Source organism: Triticum aestivum, chromosome 2B, assembly GCF_018294505.1.
Source record: "Triticum aestivum cultivar Chinese Spring chromosome 2B, IWGSC CS RefSeq v2.1, whole genome shotgun sequence".
Classification (NCBI taxonomy): domain Eukaryota; kingdom Viridiplantae; phylum Streptophyta; class Magnoliopsida; order Poales; family Poaceae; genus Triticum; species Triticum aestivum.
In genome coordinates, this window is record NC_057798.1 from 207366494 (window position 1) to 207392269 (window position 25776).

Here is a 25776-nt window from a genome sequence, read left to right on the forward strand (position 1 = left end):
GAAATTGGTGATGGAAGATGGTTGATGATGACGCTCTCCAGAGCCCCGAATGAACTCCAGATCAGCCCTCCCGAGAGAGGTTAGGGCTTAGCGGCGGCTCCGTATCGTAAAACGCGATGAAACTTTTTCTCTAATTTTTTTCTCCGCGAAAGCAAATATATGGAGTTGCAGTTGAGGTTGGTTGACGTCCAGGGGGCCCACGAGGCAGGGGGCGCGCCCAGGGGGAGGGGGCGCGCCCCCACCCTCGTGGACAGGGTGTGGGCCCCCTGACGCTATTTCTTTCGCCAATATTTTTTATTAATTCTGAAAAGTTGCTCCATGGATTTTCAGGTCATTCCAAGAACTTTTATTTCTGCACAAAAATAACACCATGGCAGTTCTGCTGAAAACAGCGTCAGTCCGGGTTAGTTCCATTCAAATCATGCAAGTTAGAGTCCAAAACAAGGGCAAAAGTGTTTGGAAAAGTAGATACGACGGAGACGTATCAACTCCCCCAAGCTTAAACCTTTGCTTGTCCTCAAGCAATTCAGTTGACAAACTGAAAGTGATAAAGAAAAACTTTTACAAACTATGTTTGCTCTTGTTGTTGTAAATATGTAAAGCCAGCATTCAAGTTTTCAGCAAAGATTATGAACTAACCATATTCACAATAACACTTAGGTCTCATGTTTACTCATATCAATGGCATAATCAACTAGCGAGCAATAATAATAAATCTCGGATGACAACACTTTCTCAAAATAATCATAATATGATATAACAAGATCGTATCTCGCTAGCCCTTTCTGAGTCCGCAAAACATAAATGCAGAGCACCTTAAAGATCAAGGACTGACTAAACATTGTAATTCATGGTAAAAGAGATCCAGTAAAGTCATACCAATATAAACTAATAGTAATGCATGCAAATGACAAAGGTGCTCTCCAGCGGGTGCTTTTTAATAAGAGGGTGAAGACTCAATATAAAAGTAAATAGATAGGCCCTTCGTAGAGGGAAGCAGGGATTTGTAGAGGTGCCAGAGCTCGATTTTAAAATAGAGATGAATAGCATTTTGAGCGGTATACTTTCACTGTCAACGTAACAACTATGAGATCTCGATATCTTCCATGCTACACACATTGTAGGCGGTTCCCAAACAGAATGGTAAAGTTTATACTCCCCCACCACCAACAAACATCAATCCATGGCTTGCCCGAGACAACGTGTGCCTCCGACTAGCAACAATCCAGGGGGAGTTTTGTTTAATTATTTTGATTTGATTTGATCTTTTGATCATGGGACTGGGCATCCCGGTTACCAGCCATTTTCTCGTGAATGAGGAGCGGAGTCCACTCCCCTTGAGAATAACCCACCTAACATGGAAGATACAGACAACCCTAATTGATACATGAGCTGCTCGAGCATACAAAACATAATTTCATTTGAAGGTTTGGAGTTTGGCACATACAAATTTACTTGGAACGGCAGCTAAATACCGCATATAGGAAGGTATGGTGGACTCATATGGAATAACTTTGGGGTTTATGGAGTTTGGATGCACAAGCAGTATTCCCACTTAGTACAGGTGAAGGCTAGCAAAAGACTGGGAAGCGACCAACTGAGAGAGCTACAACAACATGCATTAAAATTAATCAACACCGAGTGCAAGCATGAGTAGGATATAATCCACCATAAACATAAATATCATGAAGGCTATGTTGATTTTGTTTCAACTACATGCGTGAACATGTGCCAAGTCAAGTCACTCGAATCATTCAAAGGAGGATACCACCCTATCATACCACATCACAACCATTTTAATAGCATGTTGGCACGCAAGGTAAACCATTATAAGCTCCTAGCTAATTAAGCATGGCATAAGTAACTATAATCTCTAATTGTCATTGCAAACATGTTTATTCATAATAGGCTGAATCAAGAATGATGAACTAATCATACTTACAAAGACAAGAGAGGTCGAGTTCATACCAGCTTCTCTCATCTCAATCAGTCTATCATATATCATCTTTATTGCCTTTCACTCACACGACCGAACGATGTGGATAATAATAATAGTTCACGTGCATTGGACTAAGCTGGAATCTACAAGCATTCAATTCAAGGGAAAGGACAAGGTAATATGGGCTCTTGGTTAAATCAACAATCATGCATATTGGAGCCACTAAACATTTTCATTATGGTCTTCTCCTCTCGCCCCCCAAAGGAAAGAAAAGAAATAAAACTATTTACACGGGAAAGCTCCCAACAAGCAAAAAGAAGAACGAGAATCTTTTTGCGTTTTCTTTTAATTACTACTACAAGCATGGAAATTAAACTAACTAATTTTTTTGGTTTTCCTTAAGGTTTATTAAACACACAAGAAGAAAGCTAGAAAAAGAAATTAAACTATCATGGATAGTACAATGAAAAAGTATGAGCACCGACAACTAGAATGAGTGTGTGAAAATGAATGTAATGTCGGTGAGAAATACGTACTCCCCCAAGCTTAGGCTTTTGGCCTAAGTTGGTCTATGGCCATGGATAGCCTGACTGATATCCGAAGTTGTAACTGGGGTCGTACTGAGATGCAACAGCCATTGCCTCCTGGGCTGCAGCACGGCGGCGAGCTGCCTCCATCCTCCTCTCGTACTCGGTTGCCTCCTCCCTGGTTATAACATATCTTCCTTTTGCCTGATAATCAAAAAGGGTAGGAGCAGGGAGAGTAATATGGACAGCACGACGTATGTCCAAGATTACTCGATACTGGAGGAACTGTTCATTCCTCTCAAGAAAATGATGGACCATAGCATTGTAATCTAAATAAGCGGGAGACAACTCCCTATCATCCTCATGTGGAGGTATACCAAGATAATTAGCCAACAAATCTCCAACTAATCCCTCCAAACAAATCTCCAACTAATCCATTATTATGCAACCTACGTGCAACAATTGCCCCCAAGTTGTATTGTTTATCACCTAATACAACACTCTTGAGAACACAAAGATCAGGAACACACATGTGACATGCTTCATCTTTACCGTTAATGCGTCTACCAATGAAGAAAGAAAAATAATGTATAGCAGGAAAATGAATGCTCCCTATGGTAGCTTGCGCTATATCTCTACACTACAAAAAAAGGACACATCCGTGACATTTTGGGCCGAATGAAACTTTTTTCTGTCGTACTTATGACACTTCTATGATGATAATTGTGACAAAACCCGGTATCATCATAGATGTGGTGGGATTCTACTTCTATGACAAAAAATCATGACAAAAAATGTGCTTTTTGTCCTAGGCCGGCCAGAGACGCAGCTGCATGACATTCTTTGGGCCGTCCATGACGGAAAAAACTATGGTAGAAGCGAGGGCGAGGAAAATTTTGGGGAGTTCCCGGTTACGGTGGGCGGTCGGGGGCCGAGCGATGCGCGTTTCTCTCATACACGTACGCGCGTGTGTGCGAGGCATTGGCTCTAACTGAACCCGAGCAAGGCGTTGGGCTCTAACTGAACCCGAGCGATTGCACTGCAAGCTACGCGTTACTGAACCCGAGCGATCGATCGATGGTTGTTAACTGAACCTGATCGAGCGATTCCTTCGCTACTGCTGCTAACTGAAGCCGATCGATGCTGCCTCTGGATGAACAGTGAGCGTTGCGCGGGGGGGGGGGGGGGGGGGGGGGGGGTTTGGATGAACAGTGAGCGGTGGGGGTGGATGAACAGGACCCCGTGGCGTTGCCTCTGGATGAACAGGACCCCGATCGATTGAGCCGGTTGGGGCTGGATGAATAGGACCCCGTGGAGGGCTGGATGAATAGGACGACCCCGGAGAGGGCTGGATGAACAATAGATGGTGGAGGGGTGCCCGTGGAGGGGTGGTTGAACAGTAGCCGGTGGAGTAGCGAGCGGTGAAGGCTGGATGAACAGGAGCCCGTGGAGGCTGGAGGAGGTCGACGGTAGCCCGTGGAGGCTGGAGGAGGTCGACGGTGGAGATGAACAATATCCCGTGGAGTCCCATTTTGCGGTATGCCACACCCCTCCCGATGAACAGGACCCCCGTTTCGACCGTAGCACTCTAACACAAGTCCGTTTCGTCCATTTTGCGGTATGCCACACCCCTCCCGATCAATAGGACCCCCGTTTCGACCGTAGGAGGTCCGTTTCCTCCGTTTTGCGGTATGCCAGACCCCTCCCGATGAACATGATCCCATTTCGAACGTGGCCGGTTGAACACAAGGCAGTTTCCTCCGTTCTGCGGTACACCAGGCCTTGTTTCCATCGCCTGTTCCGTCCAAGCCGGTTGGCTCCCACGCGTTCCGTTGCCTCCGGATGAACACGACGCATTCCGTTGCCTCCCCATGAACATGAGCATTCCGTTGCCTACCCATGAACACGACAACGACGCGGTTTCCCTGTTCCGACCCAGCCATGTACACGAGCCCTGGCCATACGTATGCACGAGTAGGCGTTCGAGACCCCGCCCGTATGTACACATACGTGGCCGTATTTTCTTTCTTGCACACTGGCCGCTGTACGTATGTGTACATGCTACGTGCGAGCCTCTACTATGACACGTGCGCGCCTCTACATCCACCAGTATGTACGTACACGTTCGCGACCAGAATGACAACACTACGTATGCTTCGACCAGGTGGGTCCCGACTGTCAGGCAATTCCTTGCGTGCGAAGATGTAGCTGGTGGGTCCCAGCAGTCAGGGGGGCAAATTGTTTTTTTTGCCCGGACGCACTTCCTTGCATGCGAAGATGGAGCTGGTGGGTCCCAGCAGTCAGGGGGAATACGTTTTTTTGTGAAATACAGTGGCCCGTCCGATGGGTCCCTGCTGTCAGGTGGAGGTATCATTATTTTCCGCGTAATAAGGAGGCACTTCCTTGTTGCGGCCGTGGACCCAGCTGTCAGCCTCTCCATGTACAGTCCATGTCTGATGGAAGTCGTTCCTTGACCACGTTGACCACGCCGTGTCGAGAGCACCAGGGCGGTGGATGACGGCGAGGCCTAGGAAGGGGACAACGCGGAGCCGGGGAAGACGTGACAGTGGATGCCCACGCGTAGAGGAGTATGAGGGTTCACTCGTTCGGCTGCGGTGTGAGGCTGCCGTCGCTGTAGGGCCTGGCCAGTGGTGGGAATAGTAGGCGGCGGTGAGGCCTCCACGGCAGCACAACCGGCCACGGGAGGGAGGAGCAGGCGGCACGACCGGCGCTGCTTTGGGCGGCTGGAGCAAGAAGACCAGAGGTTGAAGAAGCACTACGGCCGTTGGATGGACATCGGACGGTCACTAGAGCTAGAATCGTTCATACTGACTAAGTTTACAAAGCCCTCCGTCCCCGTCAACTTAGTAGGCCCACAAGTCAGCCTCCCACCATGGTGGGTCCCAGCTAGCAGGGGGAGTATTCATTTTTTTGTGCGTAATAAGGAGGCACTTCCGGTGGGTTCGAGCTGACAGCGGGGGGAACGTTTTTTCATGAAATACGGTGGCCCATCCGGTGGGTCCCAGCAGTCAGGAGGAAACATTTTTTTTGCGAAATAAGGTGGCCCGTCCAGTGGGTCCCTGCTGTCAGGTGGAGGAATAATTATTTTGCGCGTAATAAGGAGGCACTTCCTTGCGGCCGCCGTGGACCCAGCTGTCAGCCTCTCCACGTATAGTACTCTTCCGGTGCAAGTCAGTCGTTGACCACGTTGACCACGCCGCGCCGAGTGCACCAGGGCGGTGGAAGACGGTGAGGCCTAGGAAGGGGACGACGCGGAGCCGGGGAAGATGCATCAGTGGAAGCCCGCGCGGAGAGGAGTATGAGGGTTCACTGGTTTGGCTGCGGTGTGAGGCTGCCGTCGCCGTAGAATAATAGGGGGTGTGGGTGAGTGGAGGGATGGCCTGGCCAGCGGTGGGAGTAGTATGGGGGCGGTGAGGCCTCCGCGACAGCACAGCCGGCCACGGGAGGTAGGAGCAGGCGGCACGACCGGCGCTGCTTTGGGCGGCTGGAGCAAGAAGACCAGAGGTTGAAGAAGCACTACGGCCATTGGATGGACATCGTATGGTCACTGAAGCTAGAATGTTTATATTGACTAAGTTGACAAAGCCCTTGGTACGCACCAACTTAGTAGGCCCACAGGTCAGCCTCTGAAACGGTGCGCCCAGATGTCAGGGGGAGGAATCATTTTTTGGGCGGCCGAAGCTAGGAATATCCGAGATTGAAGAAGAAGCACGACATCCGTTGGATAGACATCCAACGGCCACTGCTGCTAGAACCGTGTGTTGACTATAATAAGTTGACAAAGCCTTGCATACGCGTCAACTTATTTTTTTAGGGGACGCATCAACTTAGTAGGCCCACAAGTGTGTGGCAGAGAACTTATAGCCCATTTTGGATTTGTAAGAATGTACAGCCCATTTTCGAATTCTAATGGAATTTACTACAACCCATTTACAGTTTGTTAAAAGTACAACCCATTTTCTAGCTAGGACAACGATGAATAATTTCAGCCAACCATTGTAGACGGAATTCAATGAAAATTTCCCACATTTTGATGGGATCCGGAATATTTTTATCCCGAAATTTCTAGTCAGATTAAATATAAATTTGTATTACGTAAAAATCCAACAAAACATTGCGCGCAACAATGAAAATTTAAGATTTTCAATATCCATAAATAATATTTTTTGAACTAATTTCGTGTTTGGTGCATTTTTTATAGTTATTGCCCAGTTTTTATAATTACATCCCATTTATTATTTTTTAAAGCCCATTTTCCTGTTAAGCCTAATGCATCCCTCCTAGGAAAGATTTGCAGCCTAGCGGGGCAGAGAATAACAAGTTGACCTTGCCTGGGTATTCCTCAAAAAACGTATAGCTGGGCTAGCCATTTTCATCTTGAAAAAAGTTATATCTGGGCTGGATATCTGGCCTGGGCTAGACGGGCCACAGCCCGCCCAGTTAATACCCTGCTCTCCTCTGAACAACAACGAAATCATCGCCAAGAAAAACTCTGCAGTGCTCACGCCTCAAAAACACAAATAATGCTCGAGCTGCTTGGTCCCAGCTGTCGGCCGCACCTTGTGCAATTCTCTCGTTTATATTGACTACATAGGTTGACAATGGTGTGGGACCGTGATGTCAGGAAACCAGGAGGAAGAAAAAAAAATATAGTTGTACATAATAAGGAGGCACTTGCGTACGTACGGCTATGGCCCTAGTGGTCCCTAGTGTCATCCAGTCAAAATAAAGTCATCTCCTGAATCCTCATGTTCGTTGACGATGTTAACAATGCTCGGCGCCACGGCGAGCACAACAACTCGAAGGACGACGGAGAGGGCCTCGCGAGCCCTACGGATGGTCTGATATAGCGCCTGCTGCTCATTCAGGAAGCCAGGATCATCGGACACCTATGAGCACCTTCGAGAAACTGAGACGACATGAAACGGTAAGTCCGCGCTTGGGAGCTCTGGTTTATTTCGAACCTGTATTAACATACAAGTGTAATTTACTCGTCATCGGAAACAACGCGTAAAATACAGGCGTAATGAAACCGAGGGTCCGAGGTCTGTAAGTAAAACCGGCGGGTTACGCGTGTAATTTGAGAGACCAGTGTATATTTTACGAGGACTGCTATATGGACGACATTACCAGACAATACATGCACGACATGCGTATCATGCCATCCATGGGCAAGGATGAAACAGCAGCTAACGGCTGGATTAGCAATCGTCTGAATGTCGTTCTGCGTTTTTATCGTGTGTGAAGTACTTCCGATATTTTACTAGTCGAAATCGACCAACCAAGCGCTTCGCCCGAGACCATATGCGTTTATTTACAAGCGTCAGTTTTACAAGCAGTTTTGGTTGGAAAACGACGATCCAATCACGGCCTAATATCATGAGTTGGTCGGAAGATCATATGGTTTCACGTCTAACCTACCCGACTTGTCGTATAGGCTATGAATGAAACATAAGACGATGAACTTCTTAAGCACGGAAACAATAGAAGAGGATGATCTTCTTAACAAGCAAATAATTGGCATTAGATCGACATGCAAAACAATACGAAGCATTATTCTCAGGAGGCATGGTGAACAGCTCGTGATGCCGCATGCCACAACATTCCAAGCTCAACTTTGCAATCAAACACAAGGGCTGGCATTACATAGACAATATTCAGAACAAACTCTTAACACAGGAATATCTCAGCAGAGTAACTATTTACTTCTAAGCTGAACATAGGAATAGGAAAAAACAATCAACGCTGCTCACAGCAAGGGCGTCCCACTCAAAAATATCGAGTGCATGTCTTCTGGCTAACATCAATGAGCAAATTTTGACAAGGTTTTCCAATTCCAATATATTAAACTAAGTCTTCTTGCTAACATCAATGATTAAACTTTGACAAGCTTTTCCCATTCAAAATATGTAATGCCTATGATCATGGAGTCTTGTCGTAGCTTCTTGTACTTGTTTGGGCACTTTTTGCCCAGTGCACTCCACGTGTTATAGAATTGCCAATGCTCGCTGCAGACTAGTCATGTCACCAACGTCTAATAATACTCTGTAAAGCTTCTCAGTCATTCCTTCTGTAATGTAGCGCAAACAGTGACTGCTTCTTTTTGCAAAGTGGAACGACCAACTGGACCCAGTAATGCAGCAGTTTACCTTGGACACATTGGCTCCTTTTGTGCAGTTCAACTAAAATCGAGGTCGGAATAAAACCGAGCTTTAATTTTGATATCCCTGTAAGCAACAATAGGTATAAGGGAAACAATTACTGAGAAATAACGGTTGATGACTTGTACTCCCAGAAGAAAAGCATCTACTGATCTACCTTATCTTAATGGGAAATAAAGCAGGAGAGTAGCAATTCTCCATCAGTGTGATTCATTCATATTGACTGAGACATTATCTTAACAATGCCTTGTTTCAACATGTATAAAGAACGACAAAGCAGAAAAGTACCATTCCTAAAACAATGCAACTGATTCATTTTAACAGAGACATTATCTTAACAATACCTTGGTTAAACATGTAGAAAGAACTACAAAGCAGGATAGTACCATTCCTAACAAGTGTTGCAGTTTTGAACTAAGATTCAGTAGTTAATTAATTCTGGGAGTGGCATTGCTTAATTTTACCAATGACATTAGATAAACAGTTCCAGGGGAGAGTGGGCGCAATAACAATATGTGCTTCCATCTACTTATAAAGGGGGTGATGCAGAGTTTGTTGTAACAAAGCAAGAAGCATCATGTCTGGGCTGGTCCCATTTTTGTTGACTACTTAATGGGAAAAGATAGCAATACAATAGCTTCAATTCAACATTTATTTAAAACAGTACCAATACAAGTAGCACACCATCTCAAAGCACGCTGCACAATCATGTGGATGAAGGCCTATACTGACCTTTCATGAGAACACCAGGATAAAATACGAATCTACCAACACGAATAGGAAATCCAATCTTGTTTTGTGTAGTTGCACTAAAATCAAGCAAAGTGTTTCGCGTAGTGAAGCAAAATGTCGCAATAGAAACAAGTTGAATTGATATCCCTGTTTAAAGAGAGGCAAAAAAGGAATCAATTACTGGCTAATAAAGGAGGATGAAACATGCGGCCACAAAAATGGTAATCCCGCCAATCCCTAACAAGTGTTGCAGGTTTGAAATAAGATTCAGTAGTTAATTCTGAGAGTGGCATTGCTTAATTTTACTAGCGACAATAGATTAACAAAAAGCATAAACAGTTCCAGGGGAGAGTTGGTGCAATAACACCATGTGCTTCCATCTACTTATAAAGGGGGTGATGCAGAGTTTGTTGTAACAAAGCAACAAGCATCATGTCTGGGTTGGTACCATCTTTGTTCACTACTTAATGGGAAAAGAGAGCAATACAATAGCTTCAATTCAACATTTATTTAAAACAGTACCAATACAAGTAGCACAACATCTCAAAACACACTGCATGATCATGTGGATGAAGGCCAGTACCAACCTGTCATGACACTCACAAGATCAACTACAAATCTGCCAACACGAATAGGAAATCCAGTCTTGTTTTGTGCAGTTGCACTGAAATCAAGCAAACTGTTTCGAGTAGCGAAGCAAAATGTCACAATAGCAACAAGTTGAATCGATACCCCTATTTTAATATAGGCAAAAAAGGAAACAATTACTTGCCGATAAAGGAGGATGAAACAAACGGTGGCAGAAAGAAGCATCTAACTTATCTTGGATGGAAAACAAAGTAGGATAGTAGCATTTCTAAAACGGTTGCATTTATTCATATTAACAGAGACGTTCTCTTAAAACAACATTCATTAAAAAAATGTAATTTACTTTTAACAGTGGCATTGCTTCAATTTTCCGGCGGCATTCTTAGATTAATAACAGCAAAATAGCTGTATGGGACATGCCAGCACCATGTGCGTCCACACGTATAAATGGGTGATGCAGAGTATGTAGCCAAGCAGCATATATGTGTTGGTCCCATATTTGTTCTCTTTGAACCTTTTTCCTATGTGAGGGCAGCAAATCTAGTCTTGCACAAACTACCCGACCCCCCCAGTTTCTTCCCCTTTTCAACAAAGAGATCGGTTCCTTACAGATGTGTGTACTGGGTTACCCCCTTTTCCCCTTTTCAACCAACGAAGCGGCTGGATAGCCAGTCTATACTACTTTCCGTCCCTCCTTTCCTCATTGAACCACGTCCTAGATTCTTGCTCCAGCCCACCGCACCTTTCTTTCCTCTTTGAGCCAAGACCTAGATTCGACTACAAATCGAAAAGACCCACATGTAGCTAGAGCAACGACGGTTTCAAAGAAACTTATACCTTAGGGTCATCGGGATGTGGCAAGGCATGCGGCGGGAGGCCAGATCTTCCCACACTACGTACGGTAGTGAGGAAGAAGGGGTCGGTGGCCCTCCCGCACAAGCGCTGGGTGAAAGAGAACAGCGCAGCCGGCAGTGGATTGCCTCCCTTGCCGAAGGCGATAGAGTGAACGTTGCACCTCCTCCCCTTCCTGGTGCGACGGGATACAGACGCCTCCTTCACCAGCTGTGAGGGGGGAGAGAGAGACAAGAGGCCAACGTAACCTTGTTTAGATATGGTGAAGAGAGGGTGAGAGACTGTGAATATAGCAAACCCTAGCAAATGAACGCTGAGCCTCCAGTGAGTATACATATATGTAGTGCGGCGAGAGTGTGGAGAGTGCAAACCCTAGCGAACAAGCGCTGAGGCTGCAGCTTATATATATACTACTGTAGTACGGACTAAGCTCCGTTGCCTTCACTGCACCTGCTTTTGGCTGTATGACAGGTGAGCCAGCCACATTTTGGGCCCATCTGTCATAAACCCAAAGGCAGGTGCACTATGTCAATGAAGCTGCGTCCATATAGTACTCTCATGTATACGACTAATATATAGTGGAGTCGTTTTCTTATTCTCTCCATAACAATCGTTTTAAATTGTGTAAGTATGAAACAAAACTCTTTATTTAACTTACAGTGAAGAAAACTACTACTACTTCCGATGAACTAACGATCCACGCCCACGCGTCCTGGTCGCACATCATGTCCTTCACGTGCGGTACACTACCCTCCCTTAAGTGAACAACCACACATGCGCCAAATTATCGGAAACATGTGAGAGTGTGTACAAATAAATAATTTTAATTTCAATTATCGGAAAGGTTTGAGAGTATTACAAAGTTTGACTTCAGTCAAATCTAATATGCAGAGTAAATAAAAATGGAGGGCTACTACGTCCATCCGGGTTTTTAGTCCACACCATTTTTTAAATCAAAGTTAATAGATGGACAAATAAAATTACATGGGAGCTGGAGACAAAGTTGTGAGAAGGCTTAGAAATCAATACAAAACTTATGCTCTTAGTACCAACATCGATCCTTCTTCGAGGAAACATTTAGTTCATAGCCAATTGTGTGATAAAATTGCACCAACGTGAAAGATGACTGCGTCTCCAACGCAACCAAGGTGAACTGACGAAGGATATCATCTTTGTGCGTAACAAGCAAAGAGCACTGATGGAAGACAACTTGTTTTTCATTGAAAATCGATCAGCTTCACCAGCCGACGCAACCATGAGGCGCAACCATGAGCATCGATAGGTCATCGTGGTGATGCATCATCCATTTGGCATCAAGTTTGGGTGAGGCGCCTATGAAGTTCGACAAATCCTCACTATGGTCTGTTTCTTCTCAGTATTCAAGCTTGAGGAAGGAAGAACCACGTGGCAGAGGACAGTGAGGCGGAACAACAATGGCCATCCAATTTTGTGCAGTTCCACTAAAATTGAGGAAGACATGCCTGGGTATGGAGATACGCATCGCTGTTTCCAAAAATATAAAAAGGGAAATAGTGTTGTTACTTTGTTTTACAAGATTAGCAATGACATCTCAATTGTCAATAAGAATTAATGAAAAGTACACCAACAAACAGAGGCATCATAATTATCTTGATGGGTACTAAACCAGGATACCCGAGAAAAAAAGCATTTCTTCATTTAACCAGTGATAGTACTACCACCATATGGACAATGACCGCACAACCACCATGTACTTTTTTTCGAAACAACATGTATACCTCCACCGAGGCATAAATCACGACAACTTTGAGTGGCATTTCCTCTATAATAGTACTAGTAGGTGATGTTGGACCAGCCGACGAACCCTAGCTACTATACATGGGGAGCTGGGGAGTAGTCGCATAGAAGAAAACCCGCACGCAGCGACCTGGGGAGCTGGACCAGTACAAGAAGTTATACCTCAGGTGGGTGAGATGTCATTTAGGCGGGCGGGCGGGATCTGCCCACAGATGGCAGCGAACAAGGGGTGGAGGATCTTCGTCCGCGCCAGCGCCGGCTCCGAGAGGACGGTGCCCATCGGCTTCCTCTGTCGCCGACGGCGACAACGTCAACGCTGCACCTCCTCACCTCCCGCAGCGGATGGGATTCGGCCGGATCTGTGACCACTGGTGAGGAGAGAAATAGAGTGGACACTGTCATCTTGTTTTGGTATGGAGAGGGTGAGAGAGCGAGACACGAGAAACTCTATCAAACAAGAGGCTATAATGGAGTAAAAAAAATCTCTCCGTAGCAGTGGTTTTAAATAGAATACGCGCGTTCTCGGAAAAAAGAAACAAAAACTGGCGGACAATTTTTTAACGTACCAAGAAAGAAAACTCGATCAAAAACACGCCCCCGCTTCCAGGTCGCGAGAGTCGTCGCGCACACACACATAGACATAGACATGCATATCCATGTTTACGTAAAATTCCATTTCCATCTCCATCTCCAATCATATTTGTCCAACTGGCACATTATTTACGTTGTTAATTATATACACAGCAATATTAACGTACAACATCTCTTGTTTGGGGACATCCGGACAGCTGCCACGGCCGGTCCTGACCAACCCGAACCCTCTTCATCACCCGCGCGTGCTTCCCGCCCGAAACGGTCAGTGCTGCATTCATGCTCGGCCAGAGCGGACGCGACCTCTCACTGGCACCGGCATTGAAGCGGCACGCCGGCCAAGAGAGCGTCGCCCGCGCCGCTTCCGGGTGCACGCGACTGCTTCGAGTTCAAAGGTCGCAATAACCGGCTACAACATGCATGTAAAAAGTTCTTGGGAGTCTGTGCTACAGCTAGCTGTCCCCCCCCCCCAACTCATGAATCTCTTCCAGTAGTGCTAGTAGTCCATGGCGCGATCCATCGACAAGCAGGCGGGAAAGTTATCGTATACTCAGTTTGCGGTGAGTGGCATGCCGAGCAACTGTGTGGGGTCTAGTCGTGGAGGAGGGTGAGACACTAACACGACAGACGTGATTTAAACGTTGGTTTTGCTTGATGGCGCGATCCAACAAAATGAAACGTTGTTTCTCTCCATTTCCATTTTTTCTCCCGAAAAACGGAAACTTTCCACTCCATTTTCATTCCTATTCCAAGGTTGCCCCGTTACAACATTCCATAAAATACAAAGGAAAACTAATGCGCATGCTGATGCATCTCAATGATTCACAGATCATAGCCAATATTTACTTCACAACTAAAGGAAAAAGTTGTGAGAGCGTGTACGAAAGAAAAACTACTAATGGGGTTGAGGGAGTCCTGGATTAGGGGGTATCCGGACAGCGGGACTATATATTTCGTCCGGACTGTTGGAGCGTGAAGATACAAGACTCAAGACTCCGTCCCATGTTCGGATGGGACTCTCCTTTGCGTGGAAGACAAGCTTGCGATCCGGATATTGTATTTCCTTCCTTGTAACTGACTTCGTGTAAACCCTAGCCCTCTCCGATGTCTATATAAACCGGAGAAGTTGGTCCTTAGAAGGCCGATCACAATCACAATCATAATCATCATAGGCTAGCTTCTAGGGTTTAGCCTCTACGATCTCGTGGTAGATCTACTCCTGTACTACTCATATCATCAATATCAATCAAGCAGGAAGTAGGGTTTTACCTCCATCGAGAGGGCCCGAACCTGGGTAAACATTGTGTCCCTTGCTTCCTGTTACCATCAGCCCAAGACACACAGATCGAGACCCCCTACCCGAGATCCGCCAGTTTTGACACCGACATTGGTCCTTTCATTGAGAGTTCCTTTGTGTCGTCGCTGCAAGGCTCGATGGCTTGTCTCGTTTTCGAGGACAACATTGCCTCTGGGGGAGTGCTGGCTGTATGCCAAACCCTCCGACTTGGCGGCTTCATCATGGCTGCCCCATCGGCTGTCGCACCGACGATGGCTTCTCGGGTCATCACGCATAACCTTCACGTCAATTCGGAACTCGCCGAACAGATGGATCCGATAGAGCTCTCCTCCCTTAATGAGCTCTTGGATCGTATCGCCGCTTTGGGAGTCGCTACGGATTATGACCGGATCAGGCTTAAACCCGACCAAAGGGACATTAAATCCCCGCCGGCCACCCATGAGATAGCGGTAGTGGAGGAACCACATACAGATTACCCCTCTATTTTGAGGACGAATTATGTCCGGATCACCGAGCTCCCTGAGCCGGATTCCCGCTCAAGGGAAGACATGACCCAGATCCTAGACTTACGATCGGGTATTGGGCCGGAAAAATTGGGAAGCACCCCGGATCCCAAGCTGTCGAACTCGGAAGCTCCCCTGCCCCTAGGCGCTAGGTCGGATCAGAATCCGGATTCAGCCACGAACACCCACCCTTACTTAAACCGTCTCTCCCATATCAGACAAGAGCCCCATGAGATAGTACATCGCTACTGGGCCAGATTCCCGCTTGTGCTAAATAAGGTCAAGGACTGTCATGAGGAGGACGCAGTCTCACTTTTCTACAAAAACTGTACGAACAAAGGAATCCTTAATGCCACAAGTCGCCGTGACGTAGTACACTTTGCTGACTTGGCAACCATAGTACAGGAATACTGTGTGATGGAAAGCACCTGGAAAACCCAAACAGAATTATGGGATAGCCCAGCTCTCACCAAAACCTTCGTTCGAGCTAGACGGGCGAACTCTCGTAAGTCGGCCGATCCAATCCCGAAGAAGCCAAAGCCCACCCCAGGGCGTGGAACCGTATTGGAAGAATGGCTCAATGGGACATGTAAACTCCACAGTATGCCGGACACAACACCAACCCATAGCCTTAGGGCATGTTGGATACTCCGGCAGGTAGCAAAAAGTGGCGAGGATCTTCTTATGAGTCATAAAGCAGAACAACATCCCGCCAAAGAACACAATACGGTACTAACTGTCTTCGAGACTTTCGCCTCAAACAATAGGCGCAAGCGAGCTCATCGAAGCTCCGCTGAAATCTTCCATGTGGCAAAAATAAATCCGTGGAACGACACTGCTATAACTTCAATGCCAGTGACGAACCTCGATTCCAGACCGTCCGGGCACCAGCTACTCTGGTCCTTAGCCCAATAGTGGACGGCTTTCGGCTCACTAAAGTACTCATGGACGGCGGAAGCGGATTAAACTTGATCTACGAAGAAACACTCGACAAGATGGAAATTGATAAAAGCCGCATTGAACAAAGTGGCACAACCTTTAGGGGAATTATCCCTAGTTGGGAAGCACGGTGTGCGGGAAAAATCACACTCGATGTGGTATTCGGCACCCCGGAGAATTATAGGTCCGAAGAAATCACATTTCAAGTGGCTCCTTTCAGCAGCGGATACCACGCCCTTCTAGGGCAGGACGCGTTTACAAGCTTTCAAGCTATACCCCATTACGGGTACATGAAGCTTAAAATGCCCGGACCCAATGGAATCATCACTCTAGCCAGTGATCCGGACGTCGCACTTCGTGCCGAAAACAAAACCGCAGCACTAGCCCTGGAAGCATTATCCGAAGCCCTAACAGCCAAAGAATTAACAACACTGCGTGCCACCATGGACAGGGACGACGTCATACTCGACAAGCGACCCAAGTCCACTTCATTTAAACCCGCAGAAGAGATAGTCAAATTCCAAGTCCATCCAACGGACCCCACGAAGACAGCTTCCATTGGGACACAGTTGAGCCCCGCAATGGACGTCGCACTTCGAGATTTCTTACGCGAGAATTGGGACATTTTCGCCTGGCACCCATCGGACATGCCGGGCATCCCACGTAGATTGGCCGAACACAGCCTCAATATATTAAAAGGATACAAACCTGTCAAGCAGACTCTAAGGCGGTTTTCTTAGCCCAAACGGCAAGCCATGGGGGAAGAGCTAGCCAAGCTACTCGAGGCTGTATTGATCAGAGATATCAAGCATCCGGATTGGCTGGCAAATCTGGTAATGGTACCAAAGAAGGACAAATCCTGGCGCCTATGCGTCGACTTCAAAGACCTCAACAAGGCTTGCCCCAAGGATCCCTTTCTCCTCCCTCGCATTGATCAAATCATCGACGCCACAGTAGGACACGACTCGCTGTGTTTCATCGATGCATACTCTGGATACCATCAAATAAAGATGGCAGAGTCCGACCAAGCTGCAACAGCTTTCATAACGCCATATGGTCCTTTCTGCTTCAACACTATGCCTTTCGGGCTTAAAAATGCCGGCGCAACCTATCAATGCATGATTCAAACATGCTTGGAAAAGCAAATTGGCAAAATAGTGGAGGCATATGTGGACGACGTGGTCATAAAAACAAGACATGTCGAAACCTTAATAGATGACTTGAGGCTTACGTTCGATAACCTCCAAACATACGACATCAAGCTGAACCCGGAAAAATGCGTTTTCGGTGTCCCCTCTGGGAAACTGCTGGGCTTCATCGTTTCCAGTAGAGGAATTGAAGCGAATCCGGCAAAAATCCGAGCTCTGTCGCAGTTGGCTATACCAACAAACCTCAAGCACATCCAGAAACTAGCTGGATGCATGGCCGCTTTAAGCCGCTTTATCTCCAGGTTAGGAGAAAAGGCGTTACATCTTTACCGCTTTCTTCGCCGCACCGAACACTTCATGTGGACGGATGCAGCCGCGGACGGACTGGATGAAATAAAGACCTTATTGGCCGGTAATCCAGTCCTAACAGCGCCGAATATCAGCGAACCTATGCTGCTGTACATAGCTGCAACACATCAAGTTGTAAGCGCAGTGCTCGTCATCGAACGAGAGGTTGACGGATACAAATTCCCGCTCCAGAAGCCAATTTATTACGTATCCACGGTCCTCACCCCATGCAAATCCCGATACCCACACTATCAAAAAATAGCATACGTGGTCTTCATGGCATCCCAGAAGCTACGACACTACTTTCAAGAGTGTTCGATTACGGTGGCCTCCGAAGTACCACTCAACGACATAATAAATAACCGCGATGCTATGGGCCGGATCGCTAAATGGGCCATCGAGCTCCTCCCGTTCAACATAATATACAAACCACAGCGGGCCATCAAGTCACAAGTACTAGCTGACTTTGTCGCCGAATGGACAGAAGCCGAACTCCCTAAAGAGTACGGCGCGTACTCTAACTAGATCATGCACTTCGACGGCTCTAAAATGCTGGCCAGATTGGGAGCAGGTGTAGTCCTGACGTCTCCCACTAGAGACACGGTCCAGTACGTCCTCCAAATATTATACACAGACTCCAACAATGCAGCGGAATACGAGGCTCTATTGCATTGACTTCGGATGGCAGTCTCTATGGGCATTCAACGCCTAGAAGTGCACAGGGATTCAAACCTTGCAATATCACAAATAAACGGAGACTTTGATGCCAAGGATCCGAAAATGGCGGCCTATCGTAATGCTGTCCTCAAAATGTCAGCTCGGTTCGAGGGGCTCGAATTCCACCATGTGGCTCGAGAAAACAATCAAGCGGCGGATATCCTCACCTGCATCGGCGCTAAACGCGACCCTGTCCCACCTAACATATTCCTGGAAAGGCTGTTCAAGCCATCCATGATACGGGAAGGGGAGTTCGGCAATACTAGCACAGATCTGAATACACCCCCCGATTCCGAACTATCAGACATAATCGGAGGCTCCACCACCGAAATAACATCTTCTGCCCACAAATTCATGGCTGTAATCACCCCGTGGACTGAGCCTTTCTTGGCCTACCTAAATAGGCAGGAGCTCCCTGAAGTCCAAAATGAAGCACGTTGCATTATTCGGTGTTCTAAAGCTTACAAAGTCCATGAAGGGGAACTCTATAAGAAAAGTGCGACCGGAGTGCTCCAAAGGTGCATCTCCGAAGAGGAGGGCGGCAGCTCTTGGCTGAAATCCATGCCGGACTGGGCGGGCACCACGCCGCGGCTCGAGCACTAGTTAGCAAGGCCTTCCATACAGGCTTCTATTGGCCGACGGCCCGAGCAGACGCACATGACCTTGTCCAACACTGCGCCAGTTGCCAGCTCTTTGCCAATTAGAGTCATATGCCCCCTACTGCTCTCCAAACAATCCCCATAACTTGTCCCTTCGTGGTCTGGGGGCTGGATATGATCGGACCTCTTAAAGGGGCAAGCCATAAGAAAAAAATACTTATTGGTCATGGTGGACAAGTTCACCAAATGGATAGAAGCCTAAACCAGTCAAAACGGCCGAATCCGGACCAGTAATAGACTTCATATCCGGGGTCGTACACCGATACGGTGTGCCCCATAGCATCATCACTAATAATGGCTCAAATTTCACAGCCGATGAAGTGAAAACTTGGTGCGGCAAAATGGGCATTAAGCTTGACTACGCTTCCGTCTACCATCCCTAAACAAACGGTCGGGTCGAACGGGCAAACGGTCTCATCATGAGCGGCATCAAACCCAGACTAGTGCGATCCTTGATGGAGTCATACACGCACTAGGTCGAAGAGCTCAACTCCGTACTCTGGGGGCTGCGGACCACGCCGAATTGCACCACCGGATATACACCATTTTTATGGTGTACGGCGCGGAAGTAGTACTACCCTGCGACATAATACATGATTCGCCTCGCGTACGTATGTACGAAGAGAAGGAAGCCGAGTTAGATCGGCAGGATAACTTGGATGCCCTTGAGGAGGAGCGCGACGTCGCAAAAGCCCGCTCCGCATTCTATCAGCAGCAGGCTCGATGGTACCAAAGCAGAGAAGTGCGGGCCAAAACTTATAATATTGGCGAACTCGTTCTACGCCTACCAGAGAAGAAGAAGGACAAGCTCAAACCTAAGTGGGAAGGTCCCTTCGTCATTGATAGAGTTCTCACTGGAGGAGCATACCGCTTACGTAGTGCATCCGATAACAGACTCGAGTCGAACCCATGGAACGCGGCCAGACTCCGGAGATTCTACGCCTAGCGCCGGACTCAGCGTTTGTCTCCTTACCCCCTCCCATTTTAATTATGCTCCCTCCCTTTTCCTTTCTCGACCTTTTTTCTCTTCACACAAAGTACTTAATACAGTAGGATGCCCGGATCACTCCGGCCGCACTATGTGTGTAAGCCATACCAGGGGGCTTCCTATACGGAAGCTAAATATAATTACTTTAATGGCTTTTTTGCCCATCACATATGCGTTCTTTTTCCATATGTGCCTTTTCTTCACCACTATATGCATCGATATGACTTAAGATGTGGCCAAGCTGGGTTGCTTGGCTCTTGTGTTTATGCCCTACATTCCCATTAATTCGGCTAGGGCATAAGGGGAGCACCTCTGTGATTGTTACTGCCGGTTCAGCCGGATGTGTACCTCAGACTGGGTGAAGCCGAAAGCTAGCGTCCTTAAGGGAATATTCGGTCGGTGAACAAAAGATGTATTCGTTTATGTTCGATTTAGGGTTCCGGCAGACCCTCAAGGTTCGAACTCTGGGGTGCGCGCGGAGATCACACCTACTGCCTACCCATGTCTCGTCGCCTCACAAGGATCTAAACTATATGAAGAACAACACAAAGGACACAAGGTTTATACTGGTTCAGGCCACCATTGTGGTGTAACACCCTACTCTAGTGTGTGGTGTGTGGATTGCCTCTAGGGCTGATGATGAATAGTACAAGGAAGAACAGCCTCGCGAGGGTCCGTTCCCGGCTGGTGCGATGAACTGCTAGGGGGAGTTCAGTCGCTTCTCTCTATCTATCTATTTTATAGGTGGAGGCCCTGGGCCTCTTCCCAAATATTGAGCGGGAAGGGCGCCAACAGTTGGCCATTTTGAAGGGGAACATCTAGTACACTTATCCTGACTAAAGTTGGTCCTCGCCTGCCAAAGACCCTGACGATGACGCCGGCTTGGGCTCCACGATGACCTCCATCCTGCCGTCCTGCTGGTCTTGGTCTTGTTGCACCGAAATGGTTGCCTTTGCTTGATACTCTTGCCTGAGGAAACAAGGACTTTGCGTAGGCCGGCGCCCGCCTGGCGCCCACCTGGCCTTGGTCGTCACGGCTTGCGTCATGGGCACCTTGTGAGGTACCCCGCCTTGATCTCTCCGCCTCCTCGCGAGCCAGCCTGACGAGGCTGTGCCCGAGGAAGCCTCCTGTTGCCCGCCCCGCGAGGCTTGGCCCCTCGCGAGGGTCTTGAGGATGTGTAGATGAAGATGGGCCGTATCGGGCCACTCCTTGAGCCACGCCACAGGCCGCATGCAGGCAAGTCTGGGTACCCCCGTCCCCAGAATGCCGACAGTAGCCCCCGGGCCCAAGGCGAGCCCGGACTTGGCTTAGCAGGGAAGCGAAGGGGCAAGTACGAAGCGCCGCGGGTCCCATCAGCCTGCGGCCTTGGGCGCCGCGTGGCGGTTGATTGGACGTGGGCGTCTTGGCTCCCCCATGACGCCTCGGTAACTACACGACTTGACAAGTCCCTGTACGCAAATCCGGTCATGATTACCAGCGATCGGGGAGGCCGGAGGTTGGCCTCCCCTGGCTATATGTACGGAACGGCGCGGCCTTTCCCAGTTCATCCCTCCTTGCTACTCTCCTTCTTCTTCTAGGTTCTCGGCCGCAGAGAAAGGGAAGGCCCGCCAGGAAGGGCCCGGCTCCCTTCGGCCAAGCGTGGCCGGGGCCGCCCTCGCAAGCACCCTACGGCCCCTGCTGCGGCCTCCCGTGGCCGTGGAAACAACCCTCCGCGCAGCGGTGGGCGTCCGGCTGCCATCGAGAGGTACGCTGGGGCTGCGCGACCCCCAAGGCTGCGCTTTCGCTCGGCGGAGATGCTGCCGGAGTTCGTCGTGTGGTCAGCGGACCCGACCGGCACCTGGCTCCAGCTCCCCCGCTTCTTCATAGGTGAACTTCCGGCTGGCGCCCCGGGCGGCCTTTGGCTTCAGGCATATGGTTGCTGCAGCAGGGCCTCTTGGGCTACTCTGGAGGTCTCCACCGCCGGGGAGGCGGCCTTGACCCGCAGCTGGCAAACATTTGCTCGCGCACGCGGCCTGTGCAGACGATGCACTCTACACTTCAAGTTTGACGGTGATGCCACCCTCTACGTGAGGGTGTTTGGGGAAGACGGCCGCCGTGCCGGATGCTGCCCCGAAGATGATAACCGCGGCCGCGCGCCCAGCCCCGGCGTTGGTCGGGGTGAAGGTGGCAGAGGGCGCGCGGGCAGCGGTGCCCGAGACCCGCCAAGCTCTGGTGACTCCCCTTCGGACGGCAGCTCCTCCAGTAGCGATCGCGACCAGCCCCCTCGTTGCTGCGCTCGCCTGGGAGAGGGCAGCGGGTCGGTCCGATGCCACGCTTCGGTGAAGCGGGAGGCAGAATCCAGCTGAGCTCCGGAGGCAGTACGAGTCTTTGCTGAGAGTTGGCGCCGGGCAAGTCGTGCCCCCTTTTGCTTTCCTTTTTTTCCTGCGCAAAAAGAATGTAGTCTGGTGCCCCCACGGGGGTGTGTTGAGCTGTCGTTGTTTAATTGGCGTGCTGTTTCTACCGTTTCTGCGCTATATTTTTGTTCCGCGTGTTTAAGCGTGGAAATCACTTATCTTGGGGGGAAGCTCGTTGCGATCCTCGCCTCCTGAGGCTAGGGCCTTGTCATGCGCCTTGTGTCCTGCAGGGTTTAGTCAGTAGGGATAGTCTCCAACCTAGGTAGCGAGGACAACTAACCCAAGCCCCGTGACTATGCCGCGATGCCCGTGGGGCACGGAATGGGAGCGGTGCTCCCGCAGCGGACTCGGATAAGGAAGTTCCAAACCACCGGGGCAGAAAACACTCGCGAGGGTGCCCATGTTCCTCCCTCGTGAGACTTCGTGCGAGAGAAAACGAAAACAAGCAAGTGAAACAGACGAGGGGTCGCGAGTTCGAAACGGTAACAGCTTCAGAAAAACTTCAAATAGAAACAAACAAGCCAACTGTGGAAAGCAAATGAAAGAAGCCGCGTCCGGCACCTAGTCTAGTCTTCGACGTCTTCTCACCAGCGCGGAGCTAAGTGCTGCCACTGGGCGTGGGCGGGAGCCCCCGAGGCCCGAGGGCGGCACTCCGGAGACTCCGGGGCGTGTACAACCCCACTCATTATTACGTGAGAGTGTCACGGGCGGCGAGCTTCACAGGCATTTGCCTTCTTCACAGGCACCGGGCCTTTTCCAAAACGCAGCTACTTCACAGGCATTCGCCTTCTTCACAGGCACCGGGCCTTTTCCAAAACGCAGCTACTTCACAGGCATTCGCCTTCTTCACAGGCACCGGGCCTTTTCCAAAACGCTGCAACTTCACAGGCATTCGCCTTCTTCACAGGCACCGGGCCTTTTCCAAAATGCTGCAACTTCACAGGCATTCGCCTTCTTCACAGGCATCGGGCCTTTTTCAGGGGTAAAACCTTCGGAGATGTTGGATGTTCCACGCGTTCTGGATGGGCACCCCCTCCTGGGTCTCCAAGCGTGCGGAGCCGGGCCTAGAAACATGAACAACCTTAAACGGGCCCTCCCACATGGGAGAGAGCTTATGCAGCCCCTCCCTGGAAAGAGCCCGTCTAAGCATGAGGTCCTCTACCTCAAGAGTCCTGGGGCGGATGTTGCGGCAGTGGTATCGCCGCAGTGCTTGTTGGTATCTTGCTGCCCGCAGCGCGGCCTCTCGGCGATGCTCCTCCCCCAGCAAGAGAACCGTCCCCCACATGGCGTCTTGCTGCGCTTCGTCGAACGCCAGGACCCGCGTGGAACGACGTCTGACCTCGTGAGGGAGAACGGCTTCAGCTCCATAAACCAGAAAGAACGGGGTCTTGCCAGTCGGCTTGGTTGTGGTCGTGCGGATTGACCACAGCATGGACTGGAGCTCGTCGTACCGGCCCCTGCCGCAGGCCTCCAACTTCTTCTTGAAGGTCCTAGTCTTGAGGCCCCTCAAGACCTCTGTGTTGGCTCGCTCGGCCTGACCGTTGCTTCCCGGGTGTGCCACCGAAGCATAGCATATCTGCGTTCCAAGGTTAGCACAATATGTTTTGAAGAGGTTACTGGTGAACTGCGAACCGTTGTCGGTGATGATGCGGTTCGGCACCCCGAATCGGCTCACGAGGCCCTTGATGAATTTGACCGCAGAGCCTGCGGGGATGGTGCGGACAGCTTCCACCTCAGCCCATTTGGTGAACTTGTCCACAACGACGTAGAGGTAGCGGTAGCCTCTTGGCGCCCGAGGGAACGGACCCAGGATATCCAGTCCCTAGACTGCGAAGGGCCATGAGTGGGGTATAGTCTGCAGACCTCCCGCCGGCTGATGGATCTGCTTGGCGTGGAACTAACAGGCCTCACAAGCTTTCACCAGTTCCACAGCGTCATTGAGTGCCGTGGGCCAATAGAACCCGCTGTGGAACGCCTTGCCAACGAGGGTTCATGACAACGAGTGATGCCCACAGTCACCACCATGTATGTCTGCCAGTAGCTCCTTCCCTTGCTCCCTGGAAATGCAACGTAGGGACACATCATTCGGTCGTCTTCGGTAGAGCTCTCCATCCTTGAGGCATTATGATGTGGCCTGCCGTGCCACACGCTCCGCTTCCTCCTCCTTTTCCGGCAATGTGCCTTGTGTCAGGTAACTCCTGAGCTCCATGATCCAGCACCCCTCCTGAGGTTCCAGCACCAGGAGCACGCGCGCTCCTGAGGTCGGGCCGCAGACCGGGGCTCCCGAGGCAGGCGGCTGGGGAAGCTCCCCCCGAGGCTGCGCCGTGCTTGACAGTGATGGCGTCGCCGTGGGCTTGAAGAGCCGCTCCTCGAAGATGCCGGGCTCTTGAGGTAGCCGCATGGATGCCCTTTTGGCGATGTCATCAGCCTCTTGATTGGTGCCGCGAGGCACATGCTGCAACTCCAACCCCCAAAACTGCTTCTCCATCCTGCGGACCTCCGTGAGGTAGGATTCCATGTGCTCGTCCTTTGGTTCATATACTTTGTTGGAGAAGTTAACGAGGAGCTGCAAATCACCCTTGATGGTGAGGCGCTTCACCCCCAGGGCGACTGCAGCGTTCAGGCCTGCTATCAGGCCTTCGTATTCTACTATGTTGTTGGAGACCTTTTCCCCCTGCTGGAAACAGAGTTGGACGGCATAGTAGAGCTTGTCTTGAGTGGGAGATACGAGCACCGCACCAGCCCTTGCGCCATGTCGGGAGAACGCCCCATTGAAGTACATGACCCATCCTTCCGGTGCCTCGCTCCCTGGGGAGAGCGATCGATCCTCGCCAGCCTCGAGGCCTGGCGCCTCTGCCCATTCCGCCATGAAGTTCGCAAGCGCGGCCCCCTTGATGACTCTGGTTGTGCTAAATTCTATCTGAAACGCTTGCAGCTCGATGTTCCACTCAGCGACTCTTCTGACTGAGTTGGGGCTCCTGAGCACCCTTTCCAAGGGGTATGCTGAGACGACCTTGATGGGATGGCCTTGGAAATAGTGCCACAGCTTGCGCGAGGCCACCAATAGCGCGAGGAGGAGTTTCTGAGACATGGGGTACCGTGCCCTTGCGTCCCGTAACACCGTGCTGACGAAGTATACAGGGTGCTCGACTAGGTTGGGAGTGCTGGCGCCGCTAGCATCCTCCGGAGGCCGTGGCTCCTCCTGAGACAACGGAGCCCCCAGCGACTGGTCGCCTGGAGGAGGGGCCTCCTCTGTTTCGGGTGTGCTTCCTTGCTATGGCTGGTCCTTCTCGGCTGCAGCCGCGGTCTCTGTGAGGCCCTCTTGGCCCTGCTTTGCTTTATCCCGGATGGTTGCTGCGGCCTTGGTCCTACGATACTCCCTAACAGCCACCAGGGCTGCGCTGGTAGAGTAGGGGGTGGCCGCAAGGTAGAGCACCAGGGGTTCCTGAGGACGTGGAGCCACCATCACCGGGGGGTTGGTCAAGTACCTTTTGAGACCCTGGAACGCCTTGTCGGCCTCTTCAGTCCATTCAAAGGGGCCCTTCTTCTTCATCAGCTTGAAGAAGGGCAACGCTCGTTCCCCCAGCTTGGAGATGA